The 17,500-nt window shown below is 35.6% G+C and overlaps 1 protein-coding gene and 1 long non-coding RNA gene across 7 annotated transcripts in view; one reads left to right on the top strand and one right to left on the bottom strand.

Annotated features, from left to right (window-relative positions):
* Window positions 1-11,957, bottom strand: part of LOC136854152 (uncharacterized) — a 144,881-nt gene extending 132,924 nt beyond the window's left edge. The window contains exon 1 of the long non-coding RNA XR_010857650.1: window positions 11,811-11,957. This is a non-coding gene — a long non-coding RNA (uncharacterized lncRNA). The remainder of the gene's footprint in view (window positions 1-11,810) is intronic.
* LOC136854150 (cGMP-inhibited 3',5'-cyclic phosphodiesterase 3A-like) overlaps window positions 1-17,500 on the top strand; it is a 269,630-nt gene that overhangs the window by 84,676 nt on the left and 167,454 nt on the right. The gene's annotated exons all lie outside the window — the stretch shown is intronic.

Raw genomic sequence — 17,500 nt, 5'->3', positions numbered from 1 at the left:
TGGCTACGGGAGGAAATACCCATATACAGAAAGCGATAGATGCGGGGATGCACATTGTGCTTTCATAGTAGAATTGTTTGTTTCGCAGCAGTTAAAACTGATGTGTTCAGAATTACGTTTTATGTTAAAATAAGTGATTATAAATCGACAACGGCATTAACTCTGAAAGCTTACTAGAACAGTAACAGATTCTGAAAAAGTTATTCACATGATCCGGATTATAACGTAAGTAGTTTTTTTTTTCACTTTTAGTGGATAAATTATAAGATGTCTTGGATGCAGACCAGAATTTTTTACTGTGGTGACTAGAGCCTAGAGCGCGAGCAGCTGGATTTCTTGATTAATTTTTAATTTTGCAGCTGCTATTTTTGATACTTTAATTGTTGATTCTACTACTTTTGATCCTGTTTATTCATTCACGACGGAAGGCGGTCACGCCAGCCCACGTCTAATACTCTGTCTTAGATGACATTGTCTAAAATCTAGTCTACGGTTTGGATAACTTTGTCTAAAATATACTCAGCTACTTAGGTAACTTTGTTTCAAATATTATTCTGCGTCTTAGCTTAACATAATTTCTGTGAACTGGCCATTACTGTAATAACATAAACACACAACCTGCGTCTTGGTTCCCCGACTCCTATATTATACGGCGTCTTAGATAACATTGTCAATCACTATAAAAATCAGTGTATAGTGTGGGCTACGTAATGCCATAACCTATGGTGTCCTGACCGAAGCAAGAGAGATAAAGGGGGAAGGGATAAAGTGGGTGTTTTCCTCGAAGAAGGCAGTGGAAAATTCTCTTTAAATATAAGACAGGGGAAAACGGAGGTAGGGAAGAAATTCGGAAGTCTGAAATAGAGAGACGAGAGCAATCATCGGACGTTGCAGTCCAAGGACGGTCACAGATATAGACGCTTGAAGGACTAAAAAGTCCAACCCCAACCCCGCCCCAAAAAAAAAAAGATATAGACGCTTGAAGGACTAAAAGTCCCCCCACCCCCACCCCACCCACAACAAAAAGAAGGGCCCCCCAGGGTGTTAAGAATCCTCCGCCGAAAAGACCTTGCAAGGGTCATGATCAAATAGTGCCTTAGATTTCTGTGGCACCGGAGTTAATTGCATTACTGACGGAATTAGAGGCGGCAGTAAACAACTGTCAGCTTTAAGGGGGTCTTAATGGCATGATTGACAGAAATGTCGGTAAACACGGGAAATCTGATGGAAAGAAAATAAGGGATTAGAAGTTTCTCGGAGGCACAAATACCATATATCTTAGTCACGTTGGGGGTTATCATTTGCACGCTTCTTTTCTAAATTTCTGTCGGTTTCAGTACATGGGATATATATATATATATATATATATATATATATATATATATATATATATATATATATATATATATATATATATATTATAGACACCCACACACATACATACATCATTCATACATATATATATATATATATATATATATATATATATATATATATATATATATATATATATATATATATATATATATATATGTGTGTGTGTGTGTGTGTGTGTGTGTGTGTGTGTGTGTGTGTGCATTTTCCCTTAGGATTTGTGGCTACTTGGGGGGGTGCTACCCATCTGTTCTCAGTAAATACTGTGGGGTGAGGTTACTGCATCCAGCCATCACCCATCTCCACCTAAGCTTTGATTCATCGCAGTCGACTAACTACCACGTCCATGTTCCGTTGCGTAGGTCAACAGATGCACACTGGGAGTCAAGAGACCGTACCATGATCACTCGTCCTAGCCCGGACTTGAACCACGGCTTTCACATATATAGTATATATATATATATATATATATATATATATATATATATATATATATATATATATATATATATATATATATATATATATATATATATATATATTTCCCCACCTTCCTCTTTATTTCTGGAGTCATTTTAAGTGTCTTTTTATGTCTTCACTACTAGCATATATCAAAATGTTACCTTTGCATCAGAAAGCCAATGGTGCTTTAATGAGCGATTGCCAGCGGGGTGAAGAACGGGACGATGTCATGATATCAACTGTCAAGCCCCTTATTCTTTTTGTTTTAATTAAGTCTTCAGAGCTCTAGCGTTCCTTGAAGACCTCTCCTATTTTCACCATCGAAAGAATTTCACTTCTCGCACCTTATCACCACCATTCCTTCTATACTGTGACACCACGCCAAGAGTTACTGCCGTGTCAGACTCCTCATAGGCTGTGGATATTGGTCCAGGAGGGGAAAGGGAGTGGTTTATTGCTTGGGGGTTAAAGGTAAAGGGGAGAGGATGATGGGAGGGGTGAGCGGGGTGATAGATGGGAGATTAGAGGGAGTGGATGATGGAAGGGTTGTAAGGGTGATAGCAGGGGAGCGATGGGGGAGGGAGGGTGATGGTATGGGCGTATGGGGAGGGAAGTGGAAGATGTTCTCGTTCAAACATCAATTTGGAACTTGAGAAATTCTTTCTAATGACTTCGTCGAATGAGTCTCCGTCAATAGCTTGGAACGGTGAGAAGTCTCTCTCTCTCTCTCTCTCTCTCTCTCTCTCTCTCTCTCTCTCTCTCTCTCTCTCTCAAAGTGTGTTGTATCCAGGCATGGGTTTGTGAAGTGTTTTTACCCCTTATTAATCTCATTCTTGCTCGTTTGAGTATTCATGTATCGCCTGGAGGTGATCTATTACCATTGGACTCTCTCTCTCTCTCTCTCTCTCTCTCTCTCTCTCTCTCTCTCTCTCTCTCTTCCTTTCCCGTAAAATGCAAATCGTCTAATTTTTGTGATGTGTTCACCAAAATTGTTTTTCCTCTTCATACCCTTTTCAGAAAATTGTATTTCGGTTTTTTCAGAAAGTGATTGGATTGTCCTATCTTCTCGTTGCAAATATTTTCGTCATACTTATTTTGAGGAGCATAAAAGAATGTTGTGGTTATGATAGTAATCCTATGGACCTAAAGAGTATTGTAGTTGAAGAGATGGCGTCTCTTTGGCCTCACAGATGTAGACACCGCTACTTCAGGCAAGCTTATTTTCGGTAAACACTCGGCGTTAGTCAGTCTCCCTAAAGTTTGTCGATCTAGTCCTGCTGTAGTTGTTTGCGATCTCGTCTTTTTCCGAGCTTTTTGTTTCTCTTGTTGCGATCCCGTCTTGTTTTTTGTTTGTTTTGATTATCATATTTGTTGTGTGTGGACTTCTTCGTCATGGTATTTGAACGTTCCAGTTTTCTTAATATTCGCTTTCTCATGTTTCTGGATTACGACATCGTTTTTTTGGTTAATTTCGTCTGATTGTGGTCTCACCCCCCGTGATGGAGTAGTGCCCTCAGTGCATTTTACGTGGTGCACTGTAGGCATCACTGAAGGGTGCCTGCAGTGTCCCTTCAGCCCCTGAGCTGCATCCACTTATTAACCTTTTAATTTGCCTCTGTTCTCGATTCCTTTCATCCGTCTTGCTTTCCAGCACCTCTAACTGTTGCTCTTTAGTACAACTGTGAGGTTTCCTCCTAGTTCCACCTTTAATTCCTTGTACTTCATCTCTGCATTTTCTGGTGTCCTTTATTTTGCTATCCAGCCACTCTAACTCCATGTTTTCGCTGTCTTTTTCGCTGAATGGCTGAAAATGCCGCGGTGATTGACTGTACAACCTATATTTCATAAATTAATTATATATCGTTTGTTTTTGCGTTTGAAATTTTATATTTTGCATATAAATTAATCCACGGGACCTATTAGCCATAAGTGAGAACCTAATGAAGTTTATTGTGTTCTCCTATGGTTTCGGCAACCCCTAATGCGATCATGATAAAAAAATAGACTTATTTACATAAACAGATTCATCCTTGCTTACGAAGGCCAAATCAAAACAAGACGAGGCTTCGGGCCAAGTCATATTCTGTCAATAAAATCCTTCGGGAAGGTGTCGAACTAAACCCTTTCTTGACTGTCTTGTTTATCTTTGGCCCAGCGATTGTATTTTCACCCTCTTGTCGGTTTGACTGATTTTATTTACATGAAAAAACTTTCAAGAAATCATTCAGATACTCCGGCCTCACTTCTCTTAGGAAATTTACTGATGGCAGTGGTAATCATTTTATATTTAAACATTTGTACTTGATAAACTGATAGCTACAGCTCGCATGCAACTGTGTAAAGGATAGAGACGTCCATACGTAAACTTGCACTGAATATGGATACCAACTTGGTTGAAGAAAAAGGTATGGGGCTAACAACCTCATCCTCAGAGAAATGGTGACTATTTCTACCAAGAAGCTCATCAGCAGTGAGCGCATGCCCCCGCTTCTTGGGCATTAAAGCTCTTCATTTGCAATACCTCTTTCACGGCGTGTATCCGGAACCTGCCTCGTCTTCATTTCCTCCTCCCCAGTAATGCTTCCATTCTTCCTACTTGTTTGCTCCATCTCGAATCATTCTGATCCATCATTTCACCTACAGCAACATTTTCATTCGCTTATGCGTGTCTCCTCACTTCTTTCCATTGCAATTCTTCTTATGCAGCGTAAATTGCTCAAACAGTTCATCTCATCGGCTTCCACCATTTTTCTTTCAGTTGTATTCAGCATCCACACTTTGCTTTCATAATTACGTAATAACACATACACGTAGACATGTACAGCATATATATATATATATATATATATATATATATATATATATATATATATATATATATATATATATATATACGTACTTGTATGCGTTTAATGTAAAAGATTAAAAGATGGGAGAAGAAAGTATTCACCAACTAACTACAATCACTAGAGAATCAGGGACTCCCTTACGATAGTATTGCTACTATTTTATATTTTATAAAGTGTCATTATGTCTGCAGGGCATCAGTTTTCTTCACTCGTATTTCGTTTACCATCAGGACGAGTGAGTTTTCACAGAATTTAATATTTGCGTATGTGCAATTCAGTAAAATATTCCAATTTTAAGCTTTGTTTGCATTGGGAACAGTTTCTGAAACATGTTTGATTATATAAAAATAGGAAGGGATGTGATGTCAAAATTCGGAATTTTTAGCTTAACAGGTTTAATGTGAATTGATTATAAACGTAGATTAGCAACATTATTGTACCATAATGTATCCTATTTTGTAAGATCATAACGTGCTCTTAATATATATACTGTATATATATATATATATATATATATATATATATATATATATATATATATATATATATGTATATATATATTTATATTTATATTTTTTTCTCTTACTTCTCCTTTCCTATGCTTCGGAGAAATATAGAGATTTACGGAATATTCTCAAGACAATTCTTGATAGTTAACATAGAAAATATGTTTATATATATATATATATATATATATATATATATATATATATATATATATATATATATATATATATGTTAACTAATGAGAATTGTCTGGAGAATATTCCGTACATCTCTTATTTTTCTCCGAAGCAACGTAAGACGAAGAAGAAGAAAATGATTTTACCTGGTATCGTGAACATGAGTAAGATTCGAATATCAGACTTCGCCTGAAAATTATCCATTAGATTTTTTTTCCGGACGTGTTTTGGAATAGTTCCATTCTTTTTGTTCCTCGTCTGATTCTTGCCTGAAGAAATGGAGAGAGAGGTAACGGAGAAGGTAAGAGAAACATAAGAAGAGGCTTTAGCGAAACAGTAAGAAGCGTTGATCATACGTCAAAATGAAAACGAAGAAGTCGTTAAATATGTGGTTTCTTTATTTACGGCATAACGATGAAAACGTCTCAGTGATAAAACGGTGACGAAAACACGAGGAAAGGTTGGAAAACATTCCTCTAACTGACGCGAATGCGTATGGGTGTAAAAAAAAAAAAGAAAAAAAAGACTGGAGACAGAAAACAACAGAGGAAGATTGGTTTTCGAAACCCACTTCTTATTCAGATGGAAATGGGAAATCTAACATCCCTCCCTAATCTGCTCCACGCCGATGAAAATAAGAAAGGTGGAGGGGAATAAGTAAGGACGACGGTGAGAGAGAGAGAGAGAGAGAGAGAGAGAGAGAGAGAGAGCGCTCGTGTGTGTTCCTACCGTGTTAAGATTTAATCAAGAGGTGCGTTAAGGTGGTCGTTTTTCTTTTTTATTTTCGGCTGGTGCGGAAGTCATCTTTAGAATGGATTTATCCACTATTCAGCATGTAAAAAAAGTGTGAATGTGATAGTGAGTGCTGCCATGTCTTCCTTCTATCCGGAACCACTCCCTTTTAGAAGAAAAGGTTTATATATATATATATATATATATATATATATATATATATACATATATATATATATACATACATATATATATATATATATATATATATATATATATATATATATAAATATATATATGTATATAAATATATATATATATATATATATATATATATATATATATATACATATATTTATATATACATATATATATATAAATATATATATGTATATAAATATATATATATATATACTCAGTAATTGGGCAGCTACTTGGAAATCTTAGCTTAATGATAAATAATATTGCCAAGACCAGGAAGAACATTCTTTATTGTACGAGCTTTGAGGTATAAAACCTCATCATCAGGCTGAAAAAACTGACAAGGATGAGAATCAATAAAATTACAATAAAATGAATTGTCATAACAAATCTTCAGCAAAAATACTAACGAAATATATAAAATGAACAAGTAAATACAAACTAAAAGGGTGAGACGTAAAATAACGAAAAATTAAAAACACAAACATAAAAATATGAAAATAAAACTAAAGTGAAATGTAAACAAACTACCACTCACAAAGTAAAATATTTAACGACCTAATTGAGTACCTACTATGAAATTACACGATAGCTAGTTGAATACCAGACGAGTTGTTGTTCAATTCCGGCTTCATCTTTTTAATAGTCAGCGACTCTGAAATTAAAAGGTCCAGTCTATTTGAACAAAAGACAGTACCCGAAAGTCCAGGTCAGTGAAAGGATGGTCCTGTGCTAAACTGTGTTCTCTAATGGCAGAAAAGGGTGGTTTGGAAAGGGGAAACCTAGTTCTAATAGAAAGACCTCTGTGTTCCAAAATTCTGTGTCTGAGCCAGCGGGAACTAGATCCCACGTATCGCAGACCACACTGCGAACAAGTGAACAAGTAAACGACACAGGAATTAAGGTCCACAGGCAGAGTAGGCTTCTCTCTCAAAAGTGATCTTATTGTAAAAGGATTACAGAAAACAAACCGGAAACTGATTTGAGGGAAACAATGCTTAAGTATTTCTTGTAACTTTTTTCGGACCATAAAGCTACTATGACCAAGGTAAGGCAATTTAATGTACTTTACATCTTTACTAGCAGTACTGTACACCGGTCTGGGACAAAACTTTTCATTTAAAAAATTTTTCAGAACTTTGTAAAATACAAAAATGGGATATGAGTTTTCAGAAAAATAATTCTGGAGGAAAACCATATCTTGATGAAATAAATTAAAATCACAACAAACATTGTAGGCTCTATTAATCAAAATGCGTATTTGGTTCATCTTATACAACTTTGGCGAAAAACTGAGGTAATTCAATCCCAAGCCAGTAAAAGTACTTTTCCTATAAACAGAGGTCTCAAATTTGCCACTATTTCTGTATACCTGTACATCTAAAAATGACAACTTATTATCCTGTTCCGTCTCACAAGTAAAAGAAATGTTAGGGTGACGAGAATTAAAATATTCAAAAAAACAACAACTCGTCTGGTATTCAACTAGCTATCGTGTAATTTCATAGTAGGTACTCAATTAGGTCGTTAAATATTTTACGTTGTGAGTGGTAGTTTGTTATCATTTCACTTTAGTTTTATTTTCATATTTTTATGTTTGTGTTTTTAATTTTGCGTTATTTTACGTCTCACCCTTTTAGTTTGTATTTACTTGTTCATTTTATATATTTCGTTAGTATTTTTGCTGAAGATTTATTATGACAATTCATTTTATTGTAATTTTATTGATTCTCATCCTTGTCGGTTTTTTCAGCCTGATGATGAGGTTTTATACCTCGAAAGCTTGTACAGTAAAGAATGTTCTTCCTGGTCTTGGCAATATTATTTATCATTGTTATATATATATATATATATATATATATATATATATATATATATATATATATATATATATATATATATATATATATATATATATATATGTGTGTTACAGGCAGATAGCGAAATCAGGTATTTCGCAAACTGCCTGTAAGTTCAGGCAGATAGCGAAGTGCACTTGGGGACATTTGGTCCCCCCAGGGGTTAGTACTAAACACGGCGAAACAGTGACTCACCTACACTGTTTCGCCGTGTTTAGTGCTAGTTTCTGGGGAGTCAAATATATTTCGCTGTGTTTAGTACTAGCCCCAAGTGTAACAAATGTTCCTAAGTACATTTCACTATCTGCCTGACATTTCAGGCAGTTCGTGAAATGCCTGGTTTCGCTATCTGCCTTGTAACATATATATATATATATATATATATATATATATATATATATATATATATATATATATACATATATATATATATACATATACATATATATATATATATATATATATATATATATATATATATATATATATATATATATATATTATAAGTAGGGTGAGAAACCTACAAAGGACATTCTAAAGTATACTAGCTTGCTGGGAACCTTTATGGCAGTTATCCAGATACCCGTATGAATAGGGGTCAAATTACTCATATTTACGCTATATGAATGCCATTTGTTAGTGAGAGCAACTCTTATATCATAAATCTATTAGTCTATTTTTAATTAAACTGAGCACATCCGGAAAAACTTAATATTAAACAGTTGTATTTGTTCCGTAGAATGGCAATACTAATAACCATAATAAACAAGAATGCACCGAAGTTTCTTCGGCGCAATCGAGTTTTCTATACAGCGTATAATCAAGGCCGCCGAAAATAGATCTATCTTTCGGTGGTCTCGGTTTAATGCTGTATGAGTCGCTGCCCATGAAACTTGAACAACGGCCAGGTGGTGGCCTGGCGTATATCGTTGCTAGACGCACGGTTATGACTAATTTTAACCTTAAATAAAATGAAAACTTCTGAGGGTAGAGTGCTGCAATTTGGTATGTTTGATGATTGGAGGATGGATGATCAACACTCCAATTTGTAGCCTTATAGCCTCAGCAGTTTTTAAGATCTGAGTGCGGACAGGAAAAGTGCGGACAGAAAAAAGTGCGGACGGACTGACAAAGCCGGCATAATAGTTTTCTTTTCAGAAAACTAAAACTTCATTTATAACTGGATGAGTAAATTAGTTTACAGAGATTATGGTCTTGAAATCCAGTCACCACCGTGTAGTTTTTCTGAAGCCACTTTGTGATTCTCAGCTGCCTGTAAATTTTCCAGTAATGGCTATCAATCAACATCTAAATAATAACATAATATGAGTAATCATTAAAAACTCAACCTTTGCAAGATTTGTATTGTAAAGACCTGTATATTTAATTAAAGAAAGTACAGCCACACAGTGATTATCCTTGGTATGATAATTCTCGTAACAAGTGTATTTATGAAGTGGCTGTATTGTATGATAAATACTTATGGTATTAGACTCATAATACCCAGGATATTTCTTGTGTGACCAAGCTGATTAATAATGCAGTTCATTTTAGGTTAATACTTCAAGGTAATTGTTATAAGGCTGTACTTAGTAATAAACTATGATTACAGTGCTAAAGATATTTAATAAGCAGTTGTAGTTAATATTAAATACCACTGGATATTAGGCGATTGTTGTTGGAGTTGAAGCTGGCCTTATGCCACACGGTCTCTTGCTCCTGGTGGAGCAGTTCGTAGAATATGGTCCGTAATGAAAATAATATTTATTTGGCCGTATTTTCCTTTATCTTTGGTATCAGCTTTAAAGTTGAAATAAAATTAGGAAAACGAGTTTTTTCGTGAACATTTTTCACAGGCAACTTGCAAAGTTAGACATTTCCACCAAGTGGTGCTGGCAGGATAAAGTTATGGCGTATTTTCGATGTCAGATTTTTGTGTAAATCATTATATTCGCCTGCCTGCTTCCTCATTAACTACAAATTACAAGCTCATGTCACTGTTACGCGTGTTCTAATATTTTTTTCTTTATACGTGCCACAGTATGATGAATTTGTTGAAATTCTGTAGACGTAATTAAATAAGACTTCGTTTTAGTTCGCAGATACCAGTCCTTATTTATTAGTCCGTGTATATAATACTTTGTTAAATATAATAATAATAATAATAATAATAATAATAATAATAATAATAATAATAATAATAATAATAATAATAATAAGAAAATCTTTACTGATAACTGCATACGTATACAAGTTGACAAAAATTATGATCTTGAAATTACACCACCGCGATTTAATTTTTGTATATAAAAATCCACAATTAAATCAATAGATTGTAATTGTTTAGAAAAGATAAAACGAAGACTTTTAAACACCTAAACGGTGTCCCACCTCTGTGTTCACTTTAAAAATAAAAAATATATATTTTTTATTTTAAACTCGGGAGGAACACCTTAGTCTTTGTTTTTACAAATTTGCATTACAAAATCGAATTATAAATAATACAAGTTATTGATATAATTACGGATTTTTAATAAAAAATACACAAAAGTAATTTCTTATTTTTATCATTCGCTTTAAACTTGCCAGTATAAGAGTACAATGCTTTTTGTATTTAGCTTTTCCTTTTACTTTCTTCTTCAGTTCCTTCGACCATCGCTCACTTTCCTCCTCCTCCTGCTCCTCCTCCTGCTCCTCTTCCTCCTCCATCCTCCAAAGGGCTTGTCATGGCGATGACCATTATCCCTTTATTGATCCTTAATTAACTAATACGTCATTAACCTCCCAGCGCCAGTGTTTATAGCCCTGCCCGCGACGCCATTTGTGTCGCAGATTAGAGGATGTTGGAGTTAACATTCATTAGGCTTCGTTCTGGGCCTATATTGAAGTATTTACGAAGCTGATGAGGCACACACTGACACACACACACACACACACACACACACACACACACACATATATATATATATATATATATATATATATATATATATATATATATATATATATATATATATATATATATATATATATATATATATATATATATATATATATATATATATATATATATATATATATATATATATATTGATACGAGTGTTGGTTTATCTGCAAGTTCTTACCTTGGCAATGACACATCTAACTGGGGACCGACACGTACGGACAGTAATGAGTTAAGTAGAATTGTATTGCAAGTAATGGAAGGACTCAGGAGAGAAATTTCGGGTCTAAATTAATTAGATGCATTTAAATTACTCAGAAGACTCATTTACAACAAGCCGTATACACTGGGCTCTTGGGACCTTTCAAGCTAAATTATACAAGTGATAAAGATTTAGAGTGCCACACAATGAGGAACGAAATCTGATGAATAACACTTCATAAATGGTTTGACTGATGGACAAAGGGGCACAGTGGAGGCAGATGGTTCTACAGTAATGTACAGAGAAAGGAACACACTCACTGAGTAAACCAAAGCACGGACTAATCTTTACGAAGGGAGTGCTGAGGGCTTCAGGAGATGATGTCAAAATATGATCAGGTAAATCACTGTTTAACACTGATAAAGTACAATGCAAGGGCAAAAGGAAACGGTATGAGACAAGAGTACAAGACAAGTGACCGAACACTCTGCCACCACACACTACCTTAATTCCTTGAGTGAATATCCGTAGATGGGGAGTCAATGGATTCTCTGGCGAGTGGGACTTCTACACTTGAGTGATTGCCCGGGCGACTGAGTATCGCACAGTGGCATGTCACTGGGTCAGTGTTCTGTCTGCTTCTGTGTTGTTGACCCCTGTCCAGCCTTATATGACCTCTCTTCTCTGCCGGTGTTTGCCGCCCTGGGCAGTTCAGGTGTGCCGCTTCTCCGAGCGCAATTCCCGTTAGTTTCCGCTGCGGGCATTTCACGTGGTTGCCCGGGAAACAAGGCTTTGCCTGGAAAGAGGAGTCATAAAAACAGATTAAGATAGACGCTTTTGGAAAGGCTTAGGAGGCTTAATGAGTGAGGGTACCGAGACCTTGACGAATCAATTGTCAAATTTTAATTAAGAGGGAGCGTCTTAAGGCATGTCTCCTTGGCTCTCTGTGTGGGCTTCATAACAAGGAAGCTTGGAGGGCTGTGAAGTAGTGATACTTCTAGCAATATATATATATATATATATATATATATATATATATATATATATATATATATATTTATATATTAGTGTTAATATTTGCTATAGTGCAGTGAAGCAGTTTGGATAGTCTCGCATAAAAGCAATGTTTATCGACATTATGAAAGTATTCAATAATCATGATTATTTGGTTTTAAGGGCTTTTTTTTTCACTCCAGCCACAAGAATTGGCATAACAGAGAAGGCTGCACCATCGGTCAGTGCAACATATCTGCATGTGCATGTATAACCATATGAGAGAGAGAGAGGGAGATTTTTTAATGTTTAAAGTAACCATTCACCGGTTACAAAAATTAGGTGGGTGTAAGGGAGAGGAGGAAGACCTTCAACCATAAGACTGAGACGAGAGAGATGAAGATGCTGAAGAGGTGTATCGTGCCGTATGATAATTTAAATGGGTGGTGTAGGTAAATCCTTTTCTTTCACCACATCCCGAGCGTGAGGTAAATGGGATAGGTTGGGGGATTTGGAGGCTGGGGTGATGGAAGACAAGCTTCAAGACTACGTGGTTGTTTTATTTATTTATTTTTTATTTTTTAATGGCTTAATTACTTTACAGACTATGAATAACAAATGGGCGCTTGATATATGTAAAATGTAAAGCGTTTTACATCTCTGTTTTCCCTCGCATTACTAAGAGTTTTCTTTGTTTAAACATAGGTCGACAATTTTGTTCAAGAGCTTCATCAGTCTGTTAAGTCAGTAACGTGGTTTTTTTTTGCATTAATGTGTCTGCGTTTTAAACTGTTCAGTCATACTTTTATGACCTCGATGAAACTCCTCAACCCTATTTGAAATATAATTGGCGTGCTAAATGGAACCTATTCAATATCTAGAGCGTGGAAACGATTATTAATGACCTACTAAGTTGAGATCACGTTCTAAATTTGCGTTCAGATTTTTTCTAACAAGAACTGATTACGTTCGGGGCTACGTGGTCCCTTGTCACTTCAGTCATGCGAAAACTGTTGGCGATCGTGCATTCTGTTTCATAAAGGATTCAATCAAATTAACCTTGATGTTATAAAGTTGGTTTTATAGATGATGAGGATTCCTATTGTTTCTCTAACAAGAATTGTTGCAATTCTTGACGTGAAAATACTGAAGCCTAATGTGTCAGTATCTACATCTGTCGTCGACTGTAATAATGATGGTATTTCGATGTGGCTGAACTAAATTCTAATTTCCAACCCTCTCAGCAAGCTCCTGTGAGTCGCAAGTCTATTAGTAACATTTCCGAAGACGCTCCTCGATCTAAAATAATTCCACACTTCTGGAACAAAACACTGATGATCAATCATCCTTGGGAGGAAAAACTGAGGCAAAAATAACGTTATCAAAAGCCTTATTTGCTCTCGTGATCGTCCTTGAAGTTGATGTATGGCCAGCAGGCCAGGGTTTTTCTTAACAATGGCAATGAGGCCAAATAGAAATTTTGATCAGCGCTGAGCAACCTTGAAGACAAAACCTTGGGTGAATACATTCCTGGGAAGCTGTTATTTCTTTCCCGTCTTCATAACCCTGGAATCACGCGTGTTGTATTATTCTGCTAATGGTTTTTCTACTTTCTTCGACTTTCCCATTCCATTGCTTATCCTCAGAATGAATGCTTCCAGTTTGTTCAAAGTGACTACGTTTTCCAGTAACAAATTGTTTATGGCCTTCATCTGTTTTGTAAAATATTATTATCATCATTATTGTACCGGTCATTCATACGTGCAGGTGAAATAACTTTTATGTTATGAGAAACTGCGAATATTAAATTTATATCGGCCTGAGAGGTATTCGAATCCGTTCATTAAATCGTCCTGCAATAATCGTGAAAACTTCAACGGCACTTTTTTTTTTTTTATTTCAGATAGTCACCATCTCTTTGGTTTGTAGATTTAAGCAACCACATTTTTATCATTCTTGGTTATTTACAAACTACTTTCCCTCTGTTTAATCCCTTTCTGTGTGGAACCATTTAACCCTCCCCAAATGCAACTGCAAGCACAGGAACCAGGACAGCATCTGGCCTCTTAAGCCACAAATCAGAAAATGTCACACGGTGAATTTACACCGTCGGTTGAAGGATGCGAATCCCAGCCCTCAGACACGCACAAAATTATTGAGAGATTATTATCATTGCCATCTTTTGCAGGGGACTCTTCGCATTTCTTTCTTCTTTTTTTTTTTACTTCATCAGCTCCCGTTCAGTAATGTTTAAGTTATATTTATTGATTGTTGTTGTGTGCCCGTTATAACCTTCGAGATAATACCTTAGTGACTTATGAGAATTAGAATTTTTTTTTTTTTGTAAATATTGAGGAGATTGAATTTTACTTCGGAGAATATCTTTTTTTTTGTTCCCCTGCATCCATTTCCTTGCCGAAAAGAATAGAAAGGACCTGATTATCACAAGCTTTATTGATGCCGTGTTTGCAGTTGTGATTAGAACGAGTATACATAATTCTTGTTTACTCCAAGATCCTGTTGGACGTAGACAGAAAATTAACCCTAAATTGCTTCAAGATTCTAACCCATGTACTCGGTTTGAATGAGGCCTCTCTGGTTAGGAGGCGACTTTTATTTGTTCGTCATGATTTCTCCAGGTTCCAAAACGATCTCTGTGTCTTTCAAGGGGTTCTTTAATGGTTTTACTATACGAGTATAGTGTGTTCTACGATAGACCGACTTTGCTTAAAGGAGCATTGTAGGGAGAACACACAGTATTGTAAACAGATTTTCACTGCATGTTTTTATATTCATTTTCTTCCGGTAGATATCAGAAAATGATGAATGTGAATATACTCTCTCTCTCTCTCTCTCTCTCTCTCTCTCTCTCTCTCTCTCTAATATATATATATATATATATATATATATATATATATATATATATATATATATATATATATATATATATATATATATGTGTGTGTGTGTGTGTGTGTGTGTGTGTGTGTGTATATATATATATATATATATATATATATATATATATATATATATATAATATACATATGTTTTGCTTAGAAGATATCAGCTGAGATTGATTCTACTTCCTGACATATATTACTAACAAATATCGCTTAAACTAGCCACCGTTCATTTTTTGGCGGCCATAGCTCATCGTTTTCATCAGGGGGAAGAGGAACCGCAGCCTTCGGGAATTGGGATCAATAAATCTGAGGTGGAAGCCACTTGGAGCTGATCCATCTTTCCAGCACTACCAAAATAAGTCAATTGATTAAAGTTACCAACGCGCGCATGCGAGCCCTTTAAAGAGCTAACGCCATCAGTGCATATGTACAGTGTATATATATATGTATATAATATGCAATGTATATGTATATATACATACATATATGCATATATATGTATGTATGTATATGTATAGATATGTGATTGATAAAGGGAACATATTTACACAAAGATGAAAATAACTCCTTAACTCACTCTAATTTCAGTCTCTTCTACGATGTTAAACCACTCTAACAGATCGGTCATCGAGTCAAAGATGCCCAGTAGACCCTTTATATGTTTTTACATACAAGTCACGAACCCAAGAGTCAACTAGTTAGATGCTTCCTGAATAGCTTTACATCCAGAACATTAGATTTATCTACCTTCTTCTGCTTCCTGAAATATATTATCAACCTGTTTTTGGGACGTAACTTTCTCATGACGGGAGAGAAAGTCCGTCGGCGCTCCTCTGCGCCTCTGGTCGAGATTGATTTTGGCAGCCTTGGCCTAGTCAGTCTCTTGGCCTTAAAAAAAACGTTGTCTACAATTCCTAAGACTTCAAGACACCATGCTGAATATGTTTTATCTCTCAGCCTTTTTTATTCAGTCTTATTCAGTCTACCTCCGTCAAACCCGCTTTCAGTTTCCACATGCCTTCTGTTGCCATGAAAGCATACATAATTATACATTCGGCCAGGTTGAACGAAAGGGTATATACACACGACAAGGTTCACACGTCAAAGTTCATGTTTGGTGGTATTTATGCACGCGCCAGTGTTCAAATGAAAAGTTATACATGCACGCATCGAAGTTCCAAGTAAACAGTATTTATGCAAACGCCATAGATTATACCAAAGGGTACTTTTGCTGACATCATAGTTCCTACAAATAGTTCAGATGAAAGGGAATCTAAGTACACTTAAAGGCTCAGATGGAAGGGCACTTAGGCATATGTTAGGCTTCAAGCAAAGTTAGAGTATTTATGCACAAGTTAACAACAGACAAAGGGGAATTTACGCACACATCAAAGTTCTAAAAAAGTGCTTTTATGCGCACGCGAAAGCTCAAACGAAAAAAAGCACGAACATGCTAAAATTCAGACGAAATGGCATTTATGGACACGCCAAAGTTCAAATAAAAGGATATTTAACACGCGCTTCAAAGTTCAGACGAAACGATACTTATGCACACTGAGTTTGAAACGAAATGATCTTAGATCATTCTCTCAACCACTCCGCTGTCATTTCCACATCATCTTCGCATGCAAATCACATCGATTGCTGGATGTTCTCTCGTACTTAGACTATGATCTGTCTCCTGTCTTTGTCATAACGTTCATCACGTTGATCGAGTTCCAGATAATTTCCTATTTAAACACTCATTTAAGCATTTGAACCCAGGAACGTGTTTCCCGATAGCCAATGTGCTTACAGTAAACAATTCTAGATCTTGGTATTTACTTCCACGACCTGACGCTGGATAGGATTCCAGCCTTGCAGTGGTATCCTAGACTTGGTTGAATGTAGAACACACACGCACACACACACACACACATATATATATATATACATATATATACATACATACATACATACACACATAAAGTAGTATTTTTATGCTTATGTTTATTCAACTCATTTTTCAATTGCATTGTATCAGTGATACACCTCTTGCATTACGTTGTTCTGTGATTTGTTGTTAACGATTGTGTGACAGTTAATAGTTGAGTTAGTTATCCTTAGACTAATAATAAACATATATATATATATATATATATATATATATATATATATATATATATATATATTATATATACATATATTTAAATGACCTCATAGGTCCCAGCGCTTGGCCTTTGGCCTAAGTTCTATACTCTATTCTTTTCTATTCTTGTCCCACTGATCTCACTATAATTTTACCTCCTGAGGTAC

The sequence above is a fragment of the Macrobrachium rosenbergii genome, chromosome 28 (genome assembly GCF_040412425.1).
Source record: "Macrobrachium rosenbergii isolate ZJJX-2024 chromosome 28, ASM4041242v1, whole genome shotgun sequence".
Lineage (NCBI taxonomy): Eukaryota > Metazoa > Arthropoda > Malacostraca > Decapoda > Palaemonidae > Macrobrachium > Macrobrachium rosenbergii.
This window is presented reverse-complemented; position numbering and strand designations above follow the sequence as displayed.